The sequence below is a fragment of the Adiantum capillus-veneris genome, chromosome 6 (genome assembly GCF_014529385.1).
Source record: "Adiantum capillus-veneris isolate H3 chromosome 6, ASM1452938v2, whole genome shotgun sequence".
In the NCBI taxonomy this organism is placed as follows: domain Eukaryota; kingdom Viridiplantae; phylum Streptophyta; class Polypodiopsida; order Polypodiales; family Pteridaceae; genus Adiantum; species Adiantum capillus-veneris.
In genome coordinates, this window is record NC_140936.1 from 133,528,281 (window position 1) to 133,540,302 (window position 12,022).

Consider the following 12,022-nt stretch of genomic DNA (forward strand, 5'->3'; position numbering starts at 1 on the left):
GTCCATCCAATAAAATTTACGTCGAACTAAGGCATACGTCTTACGAATACCTGGATGACCAGCACGTGGACTATCATGACACTCAAATAAGATCTGGCGCCTAGTGTCTGAGTCTTTGGCATGCATACTCTACCCTTGTGGAGTAAGTATCCATCATCAATGGAAAAATTCTTCCATCGCTTAAGCTCTTCGAAAGTAGGGGTGGAGCTCGATGTGTTGGAGTTTTTATCTGCGCGTGCAGAGACATCTTGATCTGGCTGTATAGAGACATGTGAGTGTGAGGGGTCCCTTCTTAAAACTGCACTCCAAACTTTAGCATATGATTGATCTTCTGCACACTTGCCATGTAATGACTCCAAAAATCCACTCTTTATTTCCATGAAAGCAAGTGAATTAATATGAGGCATCCGACTTAGTGCATTCGCTACTACATTATATTTCCCCTTGCGATATTGTAGCTTACAATCATAATCTTGAATAATTTCTTCCCATCTAGCTTTACGACCCTTCAAGTCCATTTGATTAGTAAACGATTTGATACTCGCATGGTCAAAAACTACTTCAAACCTGGCACCATATAGATAGTGTTTCCACTTTCGTAAAGCGTGAATTATGGCGTAGAACTCTCTCTCAAAAACAAAATAATTTTGTTGAGCTCTATCTAACTTTTTACTTTCAAAGGCTATATGTCTTCCAACCTGGAGAAGTACCGCACCAATTGCTTTATCACTAGCATCAGTCTCTACCACAAACGGCTTAAGTGGATCGACGATTGCTAGGATGGGAGCAGTGGCTATAGCTACCTTGAGCTGTTTAAAACTGCGTTTTTGGGCTTCTTCCCAAGAAAAGGTCTTACCTTTTGCTTTAAGTTGATCCATCATAGGAACAATGATTTTGGCATAATCATGGATATACTATCGATAAAATTCAGCCATGCCTAAAAAAATTTGAAGCTTCTCAACCATGTTGGGACGTGGCCATTGAAGAATGGCAGCAACCTCGTCAGTGTCCATTTTGATGCCAGAATAAGAGATCACATGATTGAGGTAATGTATCTCTATTTTAAATAAATCGCACTGTCAGGACAAGGGTCCTACCCGGGGTAGTCGCTTATCAAAAGACCCCTATATCACGTGCGTTCAAGAGGTAATTAATAATACCCCAATTGTAAGACCGCGGGGGACTGGACCATGCAACTCTCCACCCAACGGTGCCATATATAGACTCCTATCCCCTAAATATAGCGCCCCTTGACCGCATGTCCGTCCTGGCCCTTGGCCCTGCCCTTGGCCTGACATTACTCCCCCCTTGGAGAAGCTTTTTGTCCTCGAAAACACAAGTGGTAGTATCTTTGTAAGAACACTGATGTTTTCCTTATTGGCATCCTCTACACGGGCCAATTGTCCATATGACCAATACCTAGTGCAGTGAGGAGGTTCAATGAAACCAAGAGCAACATCTTGATTTTCAACATTGTTGTCCTTTTGCAACCACCCATATCTAAATGGTAACTCATGATAACTCATGTCAGTATCTTGAAAAGATCATAGCTACTGAAAGATAGAATAGGGAGTGTCCTCATGTCAGACTTCAGAACATTTTGGAACACACAGAACCACATGTTCACCGCTAACAAAGGTTACATGCCAACATACTCTGTCAGCACACCTACTAAATCCTTGACTTATGAAACTATCAGTATCAAACCCCACCACAACAGGTGTTCAAAGTTGAAAACCTAACCTAAGAAAATTCTAGAATAAGGAGAGAATCACCTATTCAGAATGCATTGTGCTAACGTATGCTCTTAGCAAATCCTTTAGCACGGTTTACTAACGTATGCGCTTAGCATATCCTTTAGTACTAAATAGAATACTTGTAAGCTTCCCATCCAATGTGGGATGAATAACAGCAGTAAGAGTGAGGTACTTTCCCCAACCACTTACAGACAGTCTTCCATGACTGACGACAAACTATGACTCAACCATTGAGTATCCAGCCATATACTCGATATGGAATGGAGACAACCAACTAGGTTGAAGGTAGATTGGAGGTTCCAACAACCAATCACTAACATCCATACTCAGCCATCACCTTGTATGGCAGGGTGTAAACTCATACGAAATCTGCAAGAGAGATTGCACTAGCAATGCAAAAGGGTGTAGAAAGAATAAAGTCCATGGATTTGCATGCCGCTCCAAATAAATTTGTGTTAAACACTAGGGCCCATAACACCTAGTGTGCATGCATTTAACACAAACATATCCAAACCGCAATTCCATGACGAGACTTTCCATGATACTTACGTGAAAATCTTGCAACAAAGTTGGACCATAATAGAATGTGACAACCCGGTCACACCTAGGAACCAATTATGAGACCTTCTCATGAACGTAGCATACTTTGCAGCAAAATTTGGACCATAATAGAATGTGACAACCCGGTCACACCTAGGAACCAACCATGAGACATTCTCATGAACGTAGCATACTTTGCTATATGTAGAAACGACCCTCCGTTAAGGTGGTTTCACAGCACTTGTAATCACAACAAGTCTGTACTTAGTACCCGACAATTTTTGGCCACTGAAATTGTTCCTGATACTGTGTGCATCAATTGGTCTAATGAACGGATGCAACCAGCACCTAGGGACTTCGTCGCGACACATCATTTCGAATTGGGCGCCAGTGTCAGTCGCAGAGACTCATATTCTCCACATATAGAATATGTCTCAAGTAAGGATGCCAGGAAAAGTGACATCCATCAAGTACGAGCTGTACTTGTGTGTGGAGGTAACTACGAACACTCTGCGACGCGAGTGAGAGGGACCCTCATTATCATGCTCCACACTGGCTAAACCAAACTCCTTGAGTTCCTAGACCATGTTGTATCCCATGTGACAACATGTGCCAAATCGAACCCTACAAGGAGGTTCGTAACAGCATAAGGCAAAAAGGTAGATTGGACACTTGGCCCAAAATACTTTGTGCCGACATGCCCTTGGCATGGCTCTGTAACATTCAAGCGTACTTATACGCCTTGAAAAAAAAACAAGCAAAGCATACAAAAAATGGAATAACACCAAATTAATAGATGCGTACCTGGAGGTTTGAACGTAATGTTCACTTACCAGTATTCAAACGGAGAGGAGCACATCTCCTACCTGAAAAACAAACAGCATTGCACTGGGAACCGTGGGTGTTGCCTTCGCAATCGAACCCCTTTGGTTAAAATCTACGTAGTCAAACCCCTTGGTAAGACCCTTTGTAGAAATTGTTCAACTAGCAGGTAACGGCAACCAACATAGTTAACCGTGTACATAATGATTGGAATCAACTTGAAAAGTTGAGTTTATCTGCTACCGCGTGGTAGATTGCAGAATTCTCTCCTTGAAAGTCTAACTGGGAGAGATCAAACTGTGATTTTCAGTGCCTATGGGGTGATTTAGCAGTCACCCTGCGGGTCGTACCCCAAACAATATGTCCATAGACACTCCGTAGTGCTATAGAGAGCGCAAGAAATCCACACAAGTGAATTGCCTAGCTCTTGTGGACAACCATGCTGTCTCAACTGATTGCTGCATCTATACTTCCTTGTAGAGATCAGCTGCTGTGAGTTGAAGATTTATCAAAAACTCAACTTGAGTGTCGCACTGAAAACATGTAGTGCAAAAATGACACTGTAAAGATCCTGAATGACAAGACCCTTGCTTGTCCATTAACGTCGATGTATACTTCCCTGGGTAGATCTGTTCACTCTTGAAAACAATCACCCAAAGAATGCCAATAGTTGGGTCTTACCCTTGGCCTGACAATGGCTCTTAGCCTGTGTGGTTCATAGCCCTTGTGCAAATTAGTGTTCAATGGACAAACCGATGAAGACTAATTTGAGTAGCATCGTAGCCATGTGCTAGCTGAGAGTTAGAGCACCTTGGCTCAGGCTGACTCACGAGCAAAACACGTATCAAAAGCTTCGTAGAAGATTTTCATTAGCTATGCCATGCATACATAATCTTAAGCCCTTGGCAAAAGTGATGGCCTCAAACGTGAGAGCCCAAACCATAAGTGCCTTGCACAATCTAAACTGGTAGGAATTCTGTGAGGTGATATTCCCTATTTTGCCAGTTTTTTCAAACTTGTGTGCCACGGCCCTTGATGACAAGTCATTGGGCAGTTCCTTCGCACAAGGGAGAAGCCTTGCTTCATATAAATCGTCAAAGCACTTTGCTTTGCACAAAGCAGTAGTTTTCCAATCAAAGGTGTAAACATGGAAAAATAAAAAGAACATAAAATTGGCTAACCTGGTCGTTGCTGTAGCCGGTTGGCCCGAGATTCCGTGGAAGAAACAAAAACTCGTGTAAAAATGGCTCATAGCCATATCTGCTACATGGGTGGGAGATGTCGTATGTACATATATGTCCCTTGTATCATATACGCCCTTCTGTCACGTAATAAAATAACCTACAAGCATATTGCCAAATCCTTCCCAAGTTTGTATGCTCATAGTATATGCCGAACGTGGGGAATCTCAATGCAAGATGCGTAAATTGAAGCTCTGCTTCACATAAATTGAAGCCTTGCTGATAGCCAATTGATGTTGCTGGTGAGATACAGATAGCATGACGGAAAAAATCGACCTTGTCGAGCGATTACAACTGAAATTAGCCATGCCTATCTCCTTGAGATACTGAAAAATTGGCCCTTGGCCTTGCCTTTGAAGCAAAATGTAACCTTTGACGAGCGTGATCTATCAAGGTACTTAGGAGAATCCATGCTTCAGATAACTATGTCCGGTACATTGCCAATAAATGCTATTGACGACAGATGTCATAGCGAGCAGAGTCAACAGTATCGACCATGCACAGAGAATGGACCTTGTCCAATTGTACCTTTTATTGAAAAGTAGAAAAATACTTATATGCACCTGCGTAACTTGATTACGGAAAGCAAAGAGACTCCTATCTGTTTTGCAGGCGGTGATAAATGGTCGGCCATGCCGAGCACTTTGGCCTGATGTGCCAATGAAAGATAGGCGAGAAAGAAATTTGCATGACAAACTATAGGCCTTGCCTACACTTTCCGTATTGTAACTAGAAGTCGTCCTATGCACCCCCATGAAATGGTCATACCATACAATTGTAAAAATTTCCCCAATGAATATGCTCCTAGCATACTCCAAATGCTAGCAGGACAAAAATGAAAGCCTTGCTTCAGACATTGCCCTTGTAAGTATATACATGCCATGCATGATAAAAAGTCGCAAGGGTTAACTTTGGAGTGGTGTACTCAACACCACAGTGGTGTATGCAGTGAATGAGCCTTGCTCAATGATCAGAACAACAGGTTGAAGACCAAGTGACCCGTGTTTGAGCATACATTTAATAGTTGCACACTGAGAATGAATCAAACAAGAAAAGTGCAACAAATCATCATACCTTGGCTTTGAAGGTCAGCAAAGAATATTATTTATGTCGTCATCATCGTAGCTTCTTGAACGCAGGAGCTACATCACCATTGATGCTTCGGCAACTCAAAAAAACCATAGAAATTCCTACAAAACACGACCTTGCCGTGCATGATACTGACTTGCATGTCCTTACATGCCACAATGATGGCGATCGTGCTTACCCTTGTAAGTCGGATTGGCCACATGGCTAGTGCTTTACTCAAGCTGCTGCCAGTCTGCCTTCTGAAATTCTGCAACCCGAATGACCTTCCTTGTCCAACTGAGTATTGTAGATATCGTGTTGCTCACCTTGCATGCTTCGACAAGTCGATGTCTTGTCAAAATTGTGTCTGGTGTGTCAAATCCATGGTAATGATGTCCGAAGAACCAGAAAATTTGCTGAAGGGAGGCTCGTGCAATATGAAGCCCCTCCTCCTAACAGCTCGAAAATAGTTAGGCTTGGCTTTGCTATGGGTGAACGGCCTCTTCAACACTTAAGTCCTGGGCCCTTGGCCAAGTGTGATGGTCAACCAAATTAAGCCAGCGATGGCAGCAGCCGCCTGCGCAGGAAAAAAAACAGAGAAGACAGCGCGCCATGCCGACTTTGTCTACTGACGATGCTGCAACGGGATGTGTTCCCCGTGAGGAGGTGCTCCCGTTGAACCCAACCATGCAAGCTTTTTTGCAAATCGACACCCTGCCCTGTTGTGTGCAAGGGACCGTTCTCACGATGGTTGGAGCCCCTATTCGGTGCAACCCTTAGGGACCTTGCCCACGCCATGGTAGCCTAGCTCCAAGCAGATCGAGAGAGAGAGACCCTTAAAGAGACAGAGAGAGAAAGGGAACATGCAATAAGACATGCAAGAAGCAAGACCCTTCTTCTTCCCTCCTTCATGGCCTTCCCCTCCCCTAGCTGTGATACCAATGTAAGACCGTGGGGGACTGGACCATGAAACTCTCCACCCAACTGTGCCATATATAGACTCCTAGCCCCTAAATATAGCGCCGCTTGATCGCATGTCCGTCCTGGCCCTTGGCCCTGCCCTTGGCCTGACACCAATATACATACTATACTTACATTGTGAGCCTATTTAAAAGACCCCCACCCCGTTCTATATGTATACATTTTTATACATTTTGGTCTTTTAATAATCCTCTCCGGTTAACTCACGTGATATCATACACATTCTAAAAAGTGACCGCCCCGGGGGGTCCTAGCGGGGCAAGGCCCAACCTAGGGCGTCAGGGACCTAGGCCAAGGGCCGGCTGGACCAGTGCGGACTGGGGATCTGCTTAGGGAAAGTGCTAGGAGCTAGCCTATATAAGGGGCGGTAGGGAGGAGGATCCCAGGTTCAGTTACCCTTGGCCTTATAGTGGTATCAGAGCTCAAGGAGGGAGCAGCCATGGAGGAGGGGATGAACCATGGCCTTCTCTTCCGTTCTCTCTCTCGATCTCTCTAGGCTTCATCGTCTTCAACATGAGGCATGGCCTCTCAAGGGCACTCTCTCTTGCTCTCCCGTCGTGGACAAGCCGACAAGGCATGGTCATGGGAAGGATGGCTCCACAAGCAAGGAAGGGGGGAAGAGAAGCCGACAGGGCTTGGCTGTGTGCATGGTCTCCAAGGCGGGTTTGAAGCGCATGGCTGAAGGGGAAGATCTGTGGGAACAACCGCTTGTACATAAGCCAGAGGCGGGGTTGACCTACGACAAAATTGCCATGGGAGGGCTCGTTGGGAGAGCAAGGGGGTAAGGAGCAATTCCCGTTGAAGCGGCGCTTCGTCTAGAGCAGCACAACGATGGAGCTATCTCCTTTGTCATCGGCGCAAACAACTCGCTGCTGCAGCGAAAAAATCCTATATATTTTTTTTTCTTTTCTTCTTTTACCCTACCCAACTAAGGGTTGGGGCCCACAGAACACAACAGTTGGGCTCAATTTCGGTTCTGAGATCGAGCACGCCATATGCAACTTGCATGCACGACATGCAGTCAACAAGGTGTCCACATCGAAGCTTTTTTTGAAACGTCTCTGTATTTTTCGATATCAAAAAATTTTGCCATGCTTAGAAACACAAACAAGGGCCATGTGCATGGTTGCATGCACAACCACGGAAGGCGGAACAGTGGCTCTCGCATGATCACACAAGCTTGCATATTTCCGACATGCGGTCGCCAAGGCAAGTTGCATTAAGGTATTTATGCGGTAAGCAATAAATTTCAATTTTCTTTGTTATTTTCCTCAAGCACATGTTGCATCCCGCCCGACGTACGACTTGGGCCAATCATGTGGTTCTCATACTCGCGTGCACGTATGGGTTTGGCAAACTTTGACTCCCCAGAGACCACTGATTGTGTTCATGACCAGCATCAAGCATGGCTTGAGTATGACATGGTTATGATGTTTCTAAATGTTAATGTTCGTTGCAATTTTTCCTTACGCAAGTACAACTTGATTCTATCACAGCATGGTTGTGCATTGCTTAAGAATCATATTCTTCAGATAGAGGAACTATCCTCTCTATTGCATAGCGCTCGCATGCATCAGAGGATAGTGCGTCTCTATTGCATATCTCTACATGCATCAGAGAAACTGCATCTTCTGCACTCCAAGCACAAGCACGGCTTGTGACAGTTATCTAAAGCATTCAAATTTTGTTGCCTACTTTATTGGCAAGCGCCAATTCTTAGTTGCAAGCCTGCATCAAGCACGGCTTGAGTACACACAGTCTCGATCAGAAGTATGGCTTCTACTAAGTGCCTAGATAGAGCACGCCCATCAACAGTTCAAATTTTCTCCAAAGGCAAGGCAAAACGGCAATGTTTCAGCATCTCAAGGAGATAGTCACGGCCTATTTCTAGACTTGTGGCAGGCGGAAAACATGTTTGGCATGGCTGACCATTTGTTCCAAAGTGAGACGCTTGTTTCAAGTTCTAGATTTGAATTTTTGCTAAGAACATGGTTCCTAGGGAAAGTTTGTCCGAGTTTTCAGCCGCTCACAACAAACCTATACAGTCAAGGACAACAGTAATCACGCTAAGCAAGTACAGCTTGTAAACCTTCTCAATCCGGTGTACAAGTAGACAAGGTCCATTCTTGGTACATGCTCGACAAGGTTATTTCATTACGTACCAGATGGGTGTATAGGATACACAAGGACATATATGCATATGCGACAACTGTCTCTTGCAAAGAAGATATGGCTATGTGCCGTTTTGGAATTATTTTTTCCTTCCAAATTTTATGCCACCTGGTTGCAGCAACAACGACCGGCAAGGCTTCGGGGAACTGGCAAAATAGGGACTATCACCTCACAGAATCCCTACCAGTCTAAACTGTGCAAGGCACTTATGGTTTTGGCTCTCACGGTTGAGGCCATCACTCTTCGCAAGGGCTTACGATTCTGCATGCATGGCATGCTAGTGAGGTGGATTCAATTCTACCACTTCATGCATTGCGCTTCCGCTACGACACTCGCAACTCTGTCAAGGACAGACTAAGTGATAGATTTCTTAATATGATTGTTGGTTGCTATCAACACAACAACACTACAAGGAACCTAAATCTACGACTTATTTTAGGGGCAAAGTGTCAATGCTAAGTTATCCTCATACAATCACGACCCCTGCATGGTAGGTGGGTCGGAATGAAATTTCTATTTTTCTGTTACCTCTATCGATAAGAGAGTCATACCGGCAAACTGTGGAATTCTTATACGATAAGCTGCAATTTAAGTATAAGATGCGTAAGAGCACATAGCTTGGGTACACACTCTAAAACCTTAAGGAAAGTTCCTTAGCCCAGCATGCTCTCTCTCTCTCTCTCTCTCTCTCTCTCTCTCTCTCTCTCTCTCTCTCTCTCAGAAAAAAAATGAAAATCTTCTAAGAAGCTTTTGATACATGTTTTGCTCGTGAGTCAGCTTGAGCCAAGGTGCTCTACCTCACAGCTAGCACGTGGCTAAGATGCTACTCAAATTAGTCTTCATCGGTTCGTTGGTTGAACACTAATTTTTTTTTCCGAGAAAAAGATCCTTCTATTAGTTAATGAAAGCTGCCCATAGGGCTACATCCACCTCTGCAAGAGAGGGCTACAACAAACATGATGGGGAGACTCTCCCAATGAAAAAACAGCATATATACAATGGGGCTAAATCAAGAGATGGGAGGAGGGAAAAGCCACACAGGTGGACAATAGTGCCATCTGAGCACCCCCTGGACCATGGAGTAAAACGGCCCAGGGCGCCAGAGACGAAGGAAAGCCTCGCGGCGCTCCCGCATGCGGTCGGAGCTGCCCTGTAGTCCCTCAAGCTGTCCTCTGAGAGTGTGGATCAGCTCTAGCCAAAAGTCACGAACAGTCTCCGCTGGTGGTACAGGGCGAGCCTCAAAGATGCGGAAACAACGGGCCCGCCAGATGAACCAGAGAGCTAGGCCGCTGATGAGCTCCCAACACTCCGCTCTCTCACTGGAGTGTTGTAGACCCCCTTGTATCACTATCATCCTGCTGGTGGAAGATAGCTCAAACTGAAGTGCCGGGCCCGTGAGGGTGGACCAAGCCGCCGCCCCCCAAGTGTACTGTCGAGCCGTGGAGAGGGCAGGGATCAGCCGAAGAACTCGTAGCCACACCTGCTGGGCCGAGGGGCAGTCCCAAAGACAGTGTCGCTGACTCTCCACCAACTGGTCACAGGCTGTACATGCGGCCGAGAGACCACAATGTACAAGCCATCTCCCTACTGCTGTGGCTCTGTGTGCAACCAACCACTGGAACAAGGTAACGCGCCTCGGCTGTCTGGAGTCCCACAGCCTCTGCCAAAAAACTGCCAAGAACTCAACTGTGAGACCCTCCTCCTGCCAATGACGTGCTGCAGCGGGGCGGGCCTCTCTCAGTGCTGCAAGTATATGACGTCCAAGCCGAACAGTGTACTGAAAGAAAGGGACTCCTGGGCGGTCTGCAGAAGAGAATGGGTCCCTCCATAGCCACTCACCAGGATCCCACTGTACTCGTGCCAGTGGACAACACTCCCAAGCCCATAGCCTCCAGTGTCCTGTCTCAAGAGCTGCTGGGTCAGGGTCTATGACGCAAGTCCTCCCACAGATGCCCACAATTCGGATCCTCTGAAAACAACACTCTGCAACCTGCGGGGCCTCTACTGCAACTCTCTGTAATCGTCCCCCACCCCGAAGCTCGAAGAACAGGGCTGGGACAGTCTCTGAGCAAGCCCTGACTGAAATGAGAACCTCCAGTCGTGTGAAGGCTCCCATCCACCGGGGTGCTACTGGCTCGAGAGGCGTGAGCCAATCAGTTGGAACTGACTCTAAGATGTCCTGACACATGCTCTGAACCCCTCTCATGCCCTGTAGCTGGACAACCTGCACCTCCTCTGACAAACCTGTGAACTCTAGCCAGTCACCTAGAGAGCGCGCTGGACCTGCTGCCATGGGACCCCAAGAAACATGAGGCCTACTCCCAACCAAGTGGCCTCTCTGAGTGCTAACCATGGGGTTCCAGACGAGGGGCTGCCGTAGGCACTCCTCCGTGCACGTCGGCTGTCGCTGCTCTAGGCCACACCGCAGTAGCTCCCAAGAACGAAGCAAACTCACAGCGAATCGGTCCTCCAGTCTCCTGCTCAAACCAACTCGGCGCAACTGGTTGAACACTATTTTGCATAAGGGCTATGAGCCAAACAGGCTAAGAGCCGTTGTCAGGCCAAGGGTAAGACCCAACTATTGCCATTCTTTGGGTGATTGATTTCAAGATCTACCAAAGGAAGTACACATCGGCGTTAATGGATAAGCAAGAGTCTTGTCATTACGGATGTTTAGGGTGTCATTTTTGCACTACATGTTTTCAGTGCGACACTCAAGTTGAGTTTTTGATAATCTTCAACTCACAGCAGCTGATCTCTACAAGGAAGTATAGATGCAGCAATCAGTTGCGACAGCATGGCTGTCCATAAGAGCTTGGCAGTTCACTTGTGTGGGTTTCCTGCCCTCTCTATAGCACTACGGAGTGTCTATGGACATACTGTTTTGGGGTAAGACCTCGCGGGTGATTGTTACATCACCCCATAGGCATTAAGGATCACAGTTTGATCTGCATTGAGGATCACAATTGATCTCCCTCAGTTATCCTTTCAAGGAAAGAATTCCGCAATCTATCACACGCGGTAGCGGACGAACACACTTTTCAAGTTGATTCCAATCATTATGTACACGGTTGACTATGTTGGTTACCATTATTTGCTAGTTGAGCAGTTTCTACAAAGAGTCTTAGCAAGGGGTTGACTACGTATATTCTAATCCAAGGGCTTGGATTGCAAAGTTTGAGGGGTTGAAAACGTTGCTATAACATAGATTTCAGCGGGCCCATTTGCCCTTGATAGATGTTGGAGTGAAGGAGAGGCTTGATGGGGTGTGGATCTCTCATACCACAACCCTTAGTGAAGGGCTGAAAACAGAGGAAAAACAGCAAGGTTTTATGGCTAGAAATAGTGTCGTGTGACAATTGATAGTGATGGGGGTGTGTCTTTCACCTAACCGAAGGACTGGAGGTTCCACACCATCTCTCATCCATGGAGCAAGGATAT